The sequence below is a fragment of the Seriola dumerili genome, unplaced genomic scaffold, assembly GCF_002260705.1.
Source record: "Seriola dumerili isolate Sdu_G_001 unplaced genomic scaffold, Sdu_1.0 BDQW01006988.1, whole genome shotgun sequence".
In the NCBI taxonomy this organism is placed as follows: Eukaryota; Metazoa; Chordata; class Actinopteri; order Carangiformes; family Carangidae; genus Seriola; species Seriola dumerili.
In genome coordinates this window covers 270,664-286,899 of record NW_019181243.1, presented here as the reverse complement: position 1 = coordinate 286,899, position 16,236 = coordinate 270,664, and the positions used below count along the sequence as shown (strand labels likewise).

At 40.7% G+C, this 16,236-nt stretch overlaps 1 protein-coding gene across 1 annotated transcript in view; it reads right to left on the bottom strand.

Annotated features, from left to right (window-relative positions):
• Positions 1-12,773, bottom strand: part of LOC111239945 (protein NDRG2) — a 31,314-nt gene extending 18,541 nt beyond the window's left edge. Inside the window, exon 1 of the mRNA XM_022769891.1 lies at positions 12,376-12,773. The gene's annotated coding sequence lies outside the window, so the exon portion shown is untranslated. The remainder of the gene's footprint in view (positions 1-12,375) is intronic.
• Positions 12,774-16,236: the final 3,463 nt, after the last annotated feature.

Below are 16,236 nucleotides of genomic sequence, written 5' to 3'. Positions count from 1 at the left end.
ATTTATGATTTTCACTTTACAACAGTGCAGGCATGCAATTGCCTCTGACCCACATTTATCACCCTGCTGACACACACACAGTGGAGAGATCTGGGTGTTGAGGACAAACACACTCAGGACCGAATCTGTTCTCTGTCCTGAAGCAAGTAATGTTGGACTGCAGTCCCTCAATGCTGTCCCACCTGGGTACCACTATGTCAGTTTTACATGCACAGTGATGTGCAGCCCTGCCTGAAGTCTACATACAGACTGCTGAGACTGAATTTACTTTTTTTTTTACAACTCAGCACTGTGATACATGGACGGAAAATACAAATCAAACAGAAAATCCAGTTTTCTCTGCACGCTTGTTAAAGCACTACTTTTCTCTTCCACCAAACGTGGTTTCTTGCAGGTGGTGGTGATTGTGGCTTGACAAAAGCTTTGGCCATTGTTGCGTTTGCAAGAGGTTATAATACGCCCTCTGAGCAGCGCTAGGTCTTGAGGACAGATTGGAGGCTACAGTGAGTCGCTATCAGAAAGTGACTGAACGGGCCGGGGCTTTCTAGCTAGCGTGCTAACTTCAATAGAAGAAAAGACATGATAGAGACAAGAGTTAACATTGGAGTTGCTTTCTACAGCTAGAGACAGCTGAGTTGGTGAGTAAAGGAAGTTTGAACTCCGAACATTTCTTCTAGACCGGTAGGTAAACAGCTGTTAATGCTTACACAGGCTACGTAGCAATAGCAAAACTTACAAATAGCTCCTTTTAAGGAAAAGTTTGACAGTTTGGGAAATTTGCTTACTTGCCAAGAGCTCAATATTAAGCTCAATACCACTTCCACGTGTCCGTTAAATGTAACACTATAACAGTTAGCGTAGCTTTGCATAAACAGGGGGAAACAACTAACCTGGTTCTGATCAAAGTGAATCTGAATTCCTGGAGTCTTGTCGCCCTCCTACAAAGTTCAAATAAACTCATACATAAAGCAAGAGTTGACAAAAACAAACCTCCAAAAAATCAATTAATCAGATTTGTTATCGGGGACGACCAGGCTGCCGGCAAGCAAACAAAGATTAATCTGCGATTCAAAAAAAAAAGAAAAAAAAAGAGAACGAGCATGAACAATATACAAAGTCGAAAGCCGCTGCTCTGTCTGTCCCCCGTTAGTTCACTCTTCCAGTTTGCATGTTTGCACCATCAGCATGCAGCTAAAACATTTCAACACTTTTACATTTTTTAAATAGTGTTGAACACTTTTGAACGCTTTCATATTGATGATTTTTGATTGGATTTCATGCTTTAGTAGTGGAGATCAATAAGGATTCATCACCAGCTTATCTTAGGAGGCAGTAGAGCTGATCAATACACCACCAGGGTGATGCTGCCAGAAGCTTTACAGGAAGAAGAGACAAGTTTTAGCTCACACTGCATCAACAACTCCTACTGTATATTTCTAAGGCCATCCAGTCTTCCTGCAGTCAGTTTGACTATTTGTGGGTTTTTTTTTTGTTGGGGCGGGTTGTTGCTAGGTCTGCTGGACAAAACACAGTAGTCCCAGAGCAGAAAATGAGAGAGAAAAATGAGCGACAAATGTCCGGAGAGAAAAAGAGCACAACAGCAGCCACCATGGAGACCCAGAGAAGAGCCAAAGCTCCCCTCATCTCCTCTTTGAGCCAAGCCTGCGCTCACTCTCCCTTCTTTAAACGTCCCGTGCTGCTTCCCACGGTGTTGGATGGGCACATGTTGATCACCTTGGCTCTCCAGACGACACATACACAAATAAAAGAGCAGCTTAGAAAAGCCTGTTTTCTCTCTCTGTCTCTCAGCGCATCACTTTGGCCCCTTGTCTTCTCAAATCCTCTGTCGCCCATCACTCAGCGGCTCAACCCAGCTCTTCTTTTCATTTTCAGGCCGCCTATTATTCCCTCCATCATGACCTCACCTCCATTCAGACATCCAGTCTCTCTGTCTGTCTGTCTGTCTGTCTGTCTGGAAAGGTGAGACTAATCTCTGACAAAGGTTATTGACTTGAGCAGCAGATAGTCCATTGCATCCTCATGTAAATATCATTATGGAAGTATATTAGACTCTGAGTTTTACTCTACACTATATTTCTGGATGTTTTGAGGACAGAAAATAATTAAAGCTAGTGAGGTTTGTAATGTTTTCTAATAATTTTCAATAATGGCATTAATTTCTTACTGAATCCAGTGGCGACCATGCGCAGCACAAACATGAACTTCAAACACGTCTAATGCACAGAATAGAAAAACAAATGGTGTGGGTGATAATGAACAGCATGTGTTTGCTTTCTGCCCCGGTCTCTCAGTTTATCTGTGAAATTCAAATTCTCTCTCCTTCAGTGACATTCGCCCATTAAGCGTCTGACGGCAGCCGGCAGATTGGCTTTTCGTTTGTTCGCTCAATAGCTGTGGGAAATATATCAGAGTGGAGCATGAAGTGAACCAGAAATTACCTTGACTAATTATGTGAATGGTATAAAAGACAGCCGTTTGTTTCATTCGGGTCAGATCTGTGAGCGCTTATACAGCTACATTTAAAAAACAAAGAGAGCGAGAGAGAGAGAGAGAGAAAGAGATGCTCAGACGGCTCAATCAATTGTTTCAATTCAGGTTATAGGCCAACAGACGAGCACATGATCACAGACACACAGAGTCCCATGCTACTGCGCACACACATTCACTAATTGACCTTCAAGCTAGGGTAAACTGATATGTTGGAGACATTGGCCTCGGGCTGATAGAGATAAATGGGCTGATTGCTGCTGAAGCCAAACGCAGAACAGCTTTTCTTAAGGGACCACCTTTCAAAACACTACGTAACATACGTGACAAACACGTAGCTACGTATTATTTCTTATATTTAGAAAGTTATAAAGGTACATTGAGAAAACCTTATCTGTACTTCCATATAATCTTATTTACCCAATAAATCTTATTTAGCCACGGTTTATACTCTTATCAGCTTCTCAGTCCCTTAATCTCCAATTTCTGGCCACAGGGGAGGTCTTGCTGGAGCAGCTGGGTGCAGCTTTAATGCCTTGCTCAAGGGCTCATTCATTGTGTTTGCTTGACTTCTATATATAAACATGTCATTGTCTAATTTTGTTAAATTGTTTAACCTATAAAATGTCAAAAAAAAAAAAAAAGCTGTTCCACTAACAGTCCCAAACCTGAACTGTAATGAATACATCATACGCTACATGGCCAAAAGTATGTGGACAGCCAAACTTGATACTCATATCATGACTATCATGACTGTAGAACATTTCATTCCAAAACCGTGGGCATTAATCTGCTGCTACAACAGCCTCCGCTCTTCTGCAGAGGTTTTCCACGGTATTTTGGAACCTGGCTGCAGGGATTTGCTCCCATTCAGCCACGACAGCATTAGTGCGCTCATACCCTCATGTTGGGTGACGAGACCTGATCCCCGTCCATGTTCCAGTAAATCCCAAAAGGTGCCGGATGTTGGATGGGGTTGAGGTCAGTCAAGTTCTTTCACACCAAATTGAGAAAACCATATTAACAGAACATGTGTACCTTATCTACTACCTGTGCGTCACACTGATCCCATGGACATTGTGCATTAAATGAGTCACATGACCCTTTGCTCCTACTTTCTCTGTGCCTATAATCAAACAGTAATAGCTGATGGTTATGAGAAGAAAATATTATCCTGCTTCTTAAAAACATTATTTCAACAGTTGCTTCATTATTGCAGAAGCTGTTGCAGAAACATCACTAACAGCTGCTGTTATGAACCCCGATATGTAATGAGGGGATTACCATGTTGGTGGTTGATTATGCAGATAAATTAAAGATGTATGAATGAAATATGAAGTGGATGTCCACACTCAAATGCTAAATGGCCACTAAACGTCTCCTCCTCACTGGAACAATGTCTGACACTCTCAGAGCTTAGAGCAGACACAAATGAAGTGATGTGGAGTAAATGATTGTGGGTCGTTATCTTATCATATGTTACTGTATTCTCCAAACAGTTATCAAACAGGAAAATATACACGCAGAAATGAGTCAATGTCTCTTCTTTTTTTCATTCTTTTCTTTTCTGATCCATTGAAACAATGTGATGGCTTTTCTGTCTTTTCCATCCAAGCCTTCTGTAGGACTCACTTGTAAAAAAAAGTAATGAATCTGAGTTAAAAAAAGATAATACAGAAGAAACTGCGGACAAATAAAGTAAATCAAACTATAGGTATTCAACAAAATAAATAAATAAATAATAAACAATACTTAAAATACAAAGCAGAGAAACCAAACCGATCCAACAAATAACTAAAACCAAAAAAAAAAAATAATAATTTTTACTAAATAAAAGCAAGTTAAAATTAAAATATATATATATATATATTTTATTTTTTTTTATTTGTTGTTCCTTCTTTTATTTCACTGAACTACATTCATTTCAACTTTATTATATTTTTAATCTGGTCTAGTCTTTTTTTTATTCTTTCTTTCTGAAAAGTGCTTTAGTAATAGAGTTTATTATAATTAAGGACAATATGATCTGAATGTAATTGAAGTTTTTTGATACATCACTATATGACACTTCCTTTCTTGCGTTGGCTTACTTTATATATAGTTGTCAAGATCAATCATTTTCTCTATAAAATGTTAGAAACTAGTGTAAAATGCCCATTTGCAATTTCCCAGAATGCAATGTGACATCTGATCAACTCTCTACAGTGATATAAAACAAAGAAATGTGGCAAATCATCATATTTAAGAAGCTGGAACCAGAGAATGTTTCACATTTAGACTGGTTGACTGGTAATTGATTGTTGTAGCTATTTTCAGTTTAATTACATAGATATTTACAAGATGCTGCACGCTTTTACTTTTAATATTAAATTTGGTCCAGTCATCCATGATAATAATAATAATAATTATTAGTATCATTAATACCTGTGATTATTATTGAAGACATTTCAGTTAATTCTTTTTTAATTATCAGGAAATAATCATTTCTATAGCGACTCACTTTTATTCCTTTTACAGCTCAACTCTAGCTGTTAGGTAGCTGTTTTTCTATTATTAACTATTTATCCGATACTGCCCTACACCCATTTGTTCAGTGGACCTCCATCATGGCAGCCGGCGCCTGTTGCTAGGAGATCTGTGACACAACCGCTGACTATCTACTCCATATAAACACACTTGGATATTGTTGCGTACCAGCAGGCGAGGAATGCTCCCTCTGCTAAACATGCTTTTGCCGTTTATTTTCTGACGCCACTCATGCTCTTCCTCTGCCTGTGCATCTATTGACAAACATTCCTGATTATGTAACCGTGTGCTGTGGAATGCTCACCACACACACACACACACTACACACACACACACACACACACCATCGCCTCTGACAGCACCAGACTGGATGCACATTTGGACACATTTAGATCACTTCTGTTCAAAATCCCAGAGACAGACTGACAATTTTGCACAGAACATTTTTTTAGAAGAAAAAAAAAAAAACTGGTACATCTACCCACTCTACTCCACACATCCAACCTGAGAAATTTGAATGGAGTTTGGGCAGAGCGTTTGTCTATAAATAGGGTGTTGTGAAGGGCTGTTTGGACTCGTGGGAACAGACAGGGCATTGTGCTGCCTGGCCTATCTGTACCTGGCCTCTATCCATCAGGCAAAGGACTGAGCAGTCCCCCACCCACCACCACCACCCCACCCCCACACCCCCACAAACACACACACAAACACACACTGGCCTAGATGCCAGCATATGAAGACTGCTGTAATCTCAAACACCTACACAGCATAAAATCCATACGCACTGACCCAGATGCTGAGACTCTTTTGCTTGCGTACACCTACGCATGGTATAAAAAAATAAAAATCCATATTCTTACACAAACCTTGACTAATATGCACTATTATTATATGCACTGGCCCAGACTCTGATGAGATCAATTCAGATGAGAAACGCACAAAAATGTTGGTCGCACATGGTCAGAATTTATTCAGACTAGACTGGACTCAGACACCTACGCAGTGAGCGTTGTTCCAGTCTCAGTCAGCAGCTAATGTGCTCTTCTTCACTGTACAGACTATAAAAATACATCTGCGCTCATGTTACAAAAAACCCGTACTATTGTGCTCTACTGCCAAACAGAAATACTGGGAGTCAAATCAAAATAACTGACCTATCTCAAGCTACACATGTTTAAACACAGAAGTAGTTTTATATCCCGATAACCGGCTAATTTCTAGGCATCGATCTGATCTAAAGAAGTGGTAAAAGGGTATTTTCGCCAATTTCTGGGCTGGAAGAAAAACAACAAAAAAATAAGAAATGGGAAAAGCGTTTCAGTTGTGTTCGGTGTGCTTTGGTTTCCATCCAAAACGATTCATTTTCAGTGGCCCCGTGAGCACAAATCCCAGTGTTTGTTTTTCATTTTCAATGCTCTCTCGTGTCATGTTGGCCGGGGTTTTTAACACACTGAGCTGAATCTACTGTCAACACAGAAGAATCGAAGTGTCTGTTGGTGCTAGCAGGCAGAAGTGCAACATTAGACAACGTTACTTACAGTAGCTGCACTCAGTCGGGCCGTACAGGATACAACTGGATCGAGGAAATACAGGACAGGGGGGATTTCTCTTCATAGATACAACTCATCAAACCATTTTAATATATCTAGATTAGGTTTTTTATTACAAACCACAATTTATAATGTGAACTTAAGCCTCAACTCACAATTATTGTCATTATTTTTTCCCAGTTATCTCCATGGCTAATCCTTGTGTTTATAAAATGTCAGAAAATGGTGAAAAATGGCAGAGTTCAACTACGACGTCTTCAACAGTCCAACAACTCAAAGATATTCAGTTTGCAATCATATATGATAAAAGAGAAGCATCAAGTGTTGCTACTGCAGGATTTAATGCCGCATTCACACATTTTTTTGGCAGCAAACAAGCTGAAAACATCTCACATACTGTTAATGAATGTGTCAGAAAACACTTGACTATTTACCCATCCAGCAAACATGCTTCAACATTAGCATTCATATAGAGCCAATATTCACTCTCCTTTTAGCTCAGTTTCTGGTCTCCACCGTCCCCTGATGAAAATATCTGGCTCTTTAGCAGCTAAATGCTCCGGCGTTCATATACTAGTCGCTAGCTTTGCCTGTCTGTCTTTTCATGCTGGAAACGCGATTGATGAGAGTGGAGTAGCGAGACGTGAATCCAAACTGAACTGCTCTGTAGAACTGAAGAGAACTGTAGAGTTTGGTTAGAATTTCTTGTGTCTTGTGAGCAAAACTCACATCACGTGAAGTAATTGCATTTATTGTTAATATAAAAATATTGGTTCATGCAGCTTTAATAAATTCCCATCCGTCTCATGTCTATGTTATTGTTCCTGTGGCAAACAAATTAAACTGGCCATCAGCCCTACAACACTTCTGATTACCTCTGCTATAAATGAGCAGTGATTCTCAAACCGAGCAGTAAAAAAAAAACTCAAACTCCAAAGAGGCAATTACAGCCACAGACATGAACATCAGCTCCATAGCACCATCAGCCCCGAAGCACAATCAAACACAAACACAACCCACTTACTACAACAATACTTCACATTTAATCAGTGGCTTGGCATCGCAGCTACACTATGATGCAGTGCTTGTAATGCAACACTGACAGGGCTGTGTACACCCAGCAGCTGACGTGTCACCAACACCTCAGCATAAGGACTAAGACTGTTTCCGAGCGGTCGAGATGACAGCAGCATTTACTTCGCTGATATTCTGGGACGTGAATCCACCTCTGAGGCAATACCTGGAGTCCAATTATAGCTGTTTACTGGCCTAGTTTGTTGCATATCCACACAGTCATCTACCTTTCAACACTATTCTCAGTGTCTTCTATTTCATAGCAACTATCAACCCTTAGTGCCATGCAATCTAACAACACATCGAATGTTTGGTCAGTTTACGATTGTAGCTTGTTTAAAGTCAGGGAACTAACACCATCATTCAATATTTTTAAATAACAAACTGTCTTATTGCGAAAATCTGAGTTGATTTATTAATGACGAATAATGATATGCTATGGTTTCATATCAGTAATCATTAGGTAAGAGGTGTCAGTTTTGCAACGAAACACCCAGATGTGAGTCTTCAACACTCAAGAACAGAAACAAACTGTAATTTGAACTTCAATGCCTCACCACTGCACAACCATGACCACTTTAACAGGTCAAGCAAATCATCTTTCCACTGAAGTCAACGCTGATGGATTAGCAAACACTGCGAGAGTAAATGTTAATATTGGTAGAGTCAACAGGCAAGGTGACAGTCTGAATATGCTTAAGTCATTTCCCTCTAATAACAGCCAAGGAAGTGCATGTCTGCTTTGCCAAATGGAGCAAATATGCAACTGCAGTTTTAAATGTTATGTTTTGATGTATTACAGCTTCTGCTTTAAGCTATAACTATTTTTAATCAGCTACAGTTGTCAGGTTCTCCACCCTTTACTTTTGTTTCACCCACACACGTTGCAAGTTTTGTGGAAATGTGTCACCTACCATTTTACTCCAGTGATAAAACACTTGAAATAATTATGATAATAATAAACTTTATTTATTTAGCATCTTTCATATATGAAATACAGTTCACCAAAACACCAAAGAAGAAAGCTGATAACTGATGTAATATTAGGGCTACTCCTGATCATAATGGCAGTAACTCAACAACAATACCTCTCTAAAGTTTGCTAACATCAGCTAGCTTTAGCCACCGTAAGCTAATGGTCATACCAGACCGCGTACGGGTGTAGCAGCTTTAAAATCGTCTTTTTGCCATGAACGTTTATAAATTCTAGCAAACCTTGCGTCAGAGGGAAAAAAAATGTGTTGGGAACCCTGTGTACGTTTGAGTTGACTCTGCACAGAGTGCAGAAGGTCAAACTGTCACTGACAGTCCAAATGAACACAGGACACAGCCAGTGATGATACAACTAGTCTGTAATGAGGTCAGGTTGGTCAATAGCCACCATAGCAACAAGTTCAGTGGTGCAGAGACAATGAAACATGGCTACTTGGTTTGACGAACTAACCATCTACTGTTTTTGCCGCAAAAGATCTGGAATGCAGAATATAAATACAAACTTTAGCTTTTCAGTCATCATTTCTGGGTGTTTCTGTCCTGTCAGAGGGTTCAGAAGTGTCTACAAACACCATCATAGAGGACTGAACCAAACTGTGCCATGGTTTAATGATGTCAACAAGTTGATCTTTTTGGATTATTAGTCTGGCCAGGACACAAACAATCGGGGATGCAGGCGACTGTTCCAGTAGAAGAGTTTATTTTTGGCCCTGACAGACGCGTATGACACGACTCCAGATAAACTCCACAAACCCAACAAATCAACGCTGTGGCACATCAACAGCCCAGCTCATTCAACAGTAACACTGTCTTCACTACAAGCTGGGTCAAGCTGGAAGGTACAGAGCACTAGCAGCCTGTGGCGGTCTCATTTGTTGGGTCTTATGCTGAGCCTTAAGATGTCATTTTCCTGAGCTGATGGAAAGAAATCTGGTGATAAAGTGAAGTAATTGTGCTTTTTCAGTTCAATTTCACATGCAAACATTGCAGTATAATAATGTACAACTACCTCACCCCATTGACATCTTACTGTATTTATTTATTGACTAATCTATTGAATATCTGTTAAACTGTTTGATTCATTTGATCAATAAGTCTGTTATATTACAAATGTGTCAGCTTATTTAATTTGAACAGCCCAAAGCTGTAAACGGACCAATTTCAAAATTACATTAAATTTTATCTGCCTAATGTATTTATTGAATAATGGTTTAAAATGTTTTTATTAATTGATTGATTTATTTATTCTTTTAGCCTATGCAGACAACATCACTAAGTCAACATGAAGAATGGGCTTTAGTGGCGAGTCAGTCTTACACAAGATTGGTTCTGCAGCTCAACATCTGTGTGATACTAATCAAATTAAAATGCACAGCAGAACAATTTGTTCTTGTGACCACTATAAATATCCGGTAATTTTTCATTTCTGATGGTAGAACAGATTAGAGGGACAGACGGCCTTTCAAGTCTACAGACTTGTCTCCCCACCAACATGATCGGCTCACACACACACTCAGACAACAGAGATGTTTGAGCAATTTTAGAGATGTAAGGGAAGGAACAGCTATGATATACTTTGTTATCTCTACAATAGGGGTAGCAAGTGCATAGTTAGCATCACTCGCAGTCAGAATGGCCACGATTATGAAAATACCAGAATTTACCTCTGAGTCCAGCTTCACTAACAGCCCTAAAGTTGCTGTTGAAGAGTTCGCCTAAATGACATAAAACATACTTGGGCATAGTCGTGTAGCCTTGCACATTGTTTGGGTTTTATCTGCTGAGGTTTTGAGATACCCGTCTCTCCCCTCCAGTACAATAGAGGCGACTGCTATTTTGTTTGTGCTGCTCAGAGCAGTGAAAAATGACATTGTGAAACTAGAGAATACTTCGCCCAAGAAAAAGTCCCACAGGAAACTGTCCACAGTGAGTAAACGTGACGGTTTCTGGAAAGACACACTGCTCGCGAGATTTTCAAATATCACTTTTCATTGCTTTGAGCAGCAGTAAAGGCATAAATCTCAGGGGCAGATATCTCAAAACCTCAGCAGATAAAACCAAAAGCATGTGCACGGGGAAAAAATTGGACGAACTGAAGCTGCAAAAACAAATACTTCACACCAGCATTCAAGTTATTCTGTGTGTTGTCATTTATTGTGGTATAATACTGAAAATCCATTTGAAATAAACAGCCATAAAAAATATGGACACAGGGCTGGTAACACCACACCCATCTACACTTCCAACCAAGAAGGACAAACAATACATTGTGTGTGTTTCTGTGTGTGTATGTCTACATGTCTGCACAGTCTGTATTTTCTGACATAGCTCGAGTGCGCGCATTCATTTGGAGGCTATTGCTACATCTCAATGCACGATTCACAAGCGCTTAGGTCTACGCGTGCGTGAGTGCATGTGCGCGCGCGCGTTATCAGCAGGGGCTCCACTTCACTCAAAGAGCAGTGAGGCCAAGAGTCTCCAAATGCGGTATGACTCACAGAATCTGCGCGCGGGCTTGCTGGAGTGCGTGCGTGCGTGCAGCTTGCAGCAGTAGTGAAAACCTCTCAGTGGAGCTGTGTGTAGACTAGGGAGAGGTGTGCGTGTGCGTGTGTGTGTGTGTCCTTGGTCTGGCACGACACACTGAGTCAAAACATTTCCCCTCGCGCGCCAATAAGATATTCCATAAGGGAGAGTCTTAAGAAAGCATCTTTTCAGGGCATGTTGTATCCGAGCCAGCACAGGGCCATTGAACGCACACACAAGGGGACACACCTCCATTTGACATTGACAAACATTATGCACCCTTCTCTGGTGCGCCAAGAGCCCAAATACCCAAATACCCCCCACCCCCACAAATCTAACTACCTCTTTCTCCCAGGAAGAGACAAAAAAAAAACAACCTTTCTTTGAAACCATGAAAATGCCACTGCTGCAGCAGTGAGGAGAACAGTTTTAAAACAGCACAAAGGAAAAGCAAAGATGCGCCTTTCGGCTGAGAGACAAGACACGGATGGAGCACGGAGGGAAGAGGGGGTGGGGGGTCAGGTTCGTACACACTATGATTCAAGTTCATGCAGCACGGGGATGTCAATACTGGCCTACATTCTGTCTGCGGGAGATCTGAGCCGTGCCATTGAGCTGTCATGCCTGGGTAGCAGGAGGGAGGTGTGGGGGAGGAGGAGGAGGAGGAGGAGGAGGGGGAGCGGAACAAAGACCCGCTGGCGATGCCACATGTGAGCGTCAATAACTCGCACTCCCCTCACTCACACATACTCTCCCAACGGACTCACGTGCACGCAATAAAAAGAAGAAAAAGTTTTTTTTCTTCTATTTGTGCGTGCAAGCAGATATCTAAATGCTAATGCCTTGAGCTGGATCTATTCTCTATTTATTTTTTATTTCTTTCTTTTTTTTTTTGTTGACAGGCGAACCGAGCAGCGTGTTTCAGGATTCAATCAAGGAGAAAACACGGGCTGGGGGGTCACTGATTACTTTGACATGGGTTTGTATTATGCATGATTAAACAGAAGGGTCCACCTTGCATCCCTGCACATACACAACTCCACCGAGAAAAACAAATCACCCCCCCCCAAATCCTTCACGACTGTTGAATGAACAATGACAAATCTATACAGCCTACTTCCGACTTTTTCCAGGACATAAAGAGCTTAACACTTAAAAATAATAATAATAATAAAATAATGAGGATAAAGGATAAACTCACCTTTCAGTCTGCAGATGGGAATGAAAAAATCTTCACACAAAAGCAGAGATCTCTAAAAATATATGGCAAGTCTCGCTCTCCACTTGCGCAATGTCTTCTCAGCTCTCTTCCCAGCCTGTCCCTCCAGTCTTCCCGCTAATCTCCTGTTATTTCACTTTTTCCTCCACCGCCTTTATTTTCCGCTGTTCCTTCTTCCCCTCTTTTTTCCCCTGTGTTGTTTTCTCTCCTTTCTCCAGCAGGAGGAAAATTCAGCACAGTGAAAAGAATATGGAGCGGTCAATCAAAAGGCAAGATGGAGCGATGGAGTTTTTAGGGGTAATAAAAAAAGTTATCACCCAATAAACCATCAGAAAATGGTAAAACTGGTTTGTTTTAGTCCAAACAGGTGTTGGGTTGTGTTTAACTCACCTTGACACGGCCACTGTTTGAACCAGACTAAATGCTGACGCGAAATCGGTAGAAAGTAGCGTGTTTCTCTTTCTCGTTCCCCCTCCCTCATCCCCTCCCAGATTTCACGTTGGTACGGTCCACTCTTGTTGAGCTTGTAGAGCCGAGCCTAACGCGCGAGCTTTTTTTCCCGCCTGGGCCCGAGCCAGCAGGTAAATAAACACACCTGGAGCTAAAATTCGGTCAGGAAGAGGAAGAAGAGAGGGAAGGTGGGAGACGTTTCGACTTCAAGGAGCTCAACACCGAGACCTCCATCCTGCAGAGGTCTGGTGGTCCGAAGTCCCCTGGAGGGATCCGAGTTTCACTTCACCTTCACAAACTTTACCATCTCAAAATGCCTGTGTAACGTGTCTTCCTGTTGGATCTGTTTAGGTCTATGTGGGGGGAAGCAGGTGGAAAACTAAGCAAGTTGATGAAATGGGATAAAATCGAGCATGTGTCATTAGAAAAGAAACTATTAGAAATAAAAAAGATAATGTGCTACATGAATTCACATTTTTAACACAGACCCTAAATTGAGTACAGTGGATACACTAGCTTATTTATGCTGTTTAGCAGGACTGTAGTGAACTGTTAGGGAGCCCTGGTGCAAAAAAAACTAAACAAACTCCTACTCTCTGTGCAACAGGAATGTACCCTAAACTGTCACCTATAAATTCCCTTTAAGTTCAATGCAAACAGCAGAGGACATGGCAGCTTCATTAACTCTATACTCACTGAGACCATGAAACCGACCAGTGCTGCAGTGCTGCTGGTCCCAGCTTGTCTGCGCTAATTTGTTGAAACAAAACTTGAATGTCAGACTGAAATAAATATTGATTGATAATGAAAGAGGTTGAAAATGGTAATTTTCTTTGCATATATGCAGATCTAAACTGCTATCCGCATCGCTGTCACTGACCTATATTGTGATCAGTTTTCAGATTAAACTAAATATTATGTTTAATATTAGGTTTCATCAGGCAAAAATAGGCATCTGTGTACATTAAGTTATTGAATTGTTTTTCTACTGGGATTTATTGTTGACAATAAATATGTAATGTCGTTTTGATATGTTTAATACATTTAAACAACTATTCAGTAATTTGTATTGTTTGAGTTTGTGGATATGTTTTCCATCCAACTTGCTCCTCCACTTTGGCAAAAGTTAAAAGAAACTCAAGCTTTATTTAGACTTTTGAAGTCTTAATATTTACTTAAATGTGGCTGAACAGATGTGGAAAGTTAATGTGATATATATATAGAGTAAATTTAAAGTATCCTAATACTGTAATATGAGACATACACGTAAAAGCTTAAGTATCTATAAACATTTTATTCTCTCCTGTATATCCAGCACCAATTCTTCCACATTAACCACGAAGCAGCCAACTTGCATAATGTTGTTTTCCGTGCCAGAATACATAATGAGCTCTTTCACAGGAGCAGAGGGAAAAATAAACATGACACATGTAATCCCAGCTGAAACTGTAAAGTACTGTACAGCAAACCCAGGGCAGAGCTGCTGAGAACCAGAACATCACTCATCAGCTCTGTGGTTATGCAAGTCAGGTCATAGTTTCCCCGAGTGACACACATAGACACACATCTGTATTGCAAATTGGATGACCACACAATTTCCTGTATGTGCTTCCCAACTGCATTTAGAATGGGAAAAGACAACAATATGACTGAAATATTCCTTTAGGGATTTATAATGAATCTATAGCGGTTATTACAGAGGCCTTATTTTTAGACTGCAAACATTTTGTTGTAAAGGATTTCTTACAGCTTTTGTAAATGCATACATTTTTTTAATCTTACCAGAAAATATGCTGGTACCACATTTGCAATATGAGGATTTTGTCGAAAAGTTGTTTAAATGCTACAAATCATGATGGTTTTCCAAAATTTCTAGCGAGCAAACTATTTCCTGTGGAAAAGGCTGCATTTTTTTTTTTTTGCAGTGGCTGGATTTGGAATAAAAACACGCTCAATATGTTATCTGCATCATAGCTGGCAGTTTAAAATCTCTCTGCGGCTCTAAATTAACCACCTTACATAATGATCCTCCAGACCGTGCTCCCGTCATGCTGTGGTGAGCCAGATATCTCTTCCACCCGAGCACACTGACGCACATTTTTAAACAAGTTACTGTGTCACTGTGAATTCAGTCTAAATGAACACATACAGTGCGAATGTCGTCACACTTCACTGGATTAAAAACTGACGAACATGCTGAAACTCCATCTCAGAAAGATCTGTGGTTTAAAAAAAAAAAAGGAAAAAAAAGAAGTCTTTTTGTTCAGCAGACTCCATCTAAAGTGATTTGTTATGTTACTTGCACCAGTAAAAGGGAGTATGTGCAGTGAGAGTTGCACACATTGGTCTGTGGCAACTGCTACAGTAGTTACAGTTATGTATCAGTGGTCACTGCTTATCTTGGCCCACCAGCTGTGCAGCCTGGCTGGATTAAAGGGCTTTCAGGTGACGTAACACACCCTCTGGTGGCCACGCTGGAACATCAGATTGTTGTTGTGGACAACACGTGATTCAGCATCCTCAACTGGCGTTTGCTGTCAAGTTTATTGCCAATTTCGAACTTCACGAAAACAGGGGTATCCAATCAGTTTGCATTTCTATCTATCTGTCTATAGAAACCGGTTTAGATTGATGTGCGTATGGGGATTATTTGTAATAACTCTGTGGTTGCCTATTCACGCGTATATTCACCTCCATCAAAAGTTCGTGTCAGCCACATTTCTCAAAACCACAGAGGGCCGTGCTATCATCGCCAGACAGCTGAAATCCGTTTGACAAGGTACAGTGAGGGAGAGCCCCCCCCCCATCTGTCCTGACCTCTGTGTGATCTTTGGACTTTAAATAAGACCTGGGCCAAGGCCACTGTGTGAACAATCACTCTGACGCAGCGGGAGGCAGTGATGGAGCCGCAGTACTCTTCCAAACAATATGTCTGTCGGTGAGGTCATGGCAGGTTGAATGGTTGATGAAAACTTTTCCCCCTCTCCACATCTATTACATCTACCAGTCCTGAATATAAAACATGTGTGTGTGTGTGTGTGTGTGCGTGTGGTCTGTGGGGTTTTATGGCACGCTTTGAGTCAGTCAATTGACAAATACCTTCAAGTGTAAACATGTCAGTTAGCGGAGAACAGGACTTTGTCTCGTTCGGCTGCCAGTAAAAAGGTTAGCGAGAGGAAGAAATTATACCCACCTACTGTAGTTCCATACAAAAACAATATGTTTGACACACAATCAATCACATGACACGCAGAGAACAATCAGCCTGGAAAAGTTTTTGTTTGTTTTCTGATAAAATATTGGCTGCAAAGCTACAAAGACAAGCCAACAGCTACATGTCGAGCAGGATATGACTTGTACTGGCGTTTCATGCAATATTATATTCAAAAAAAA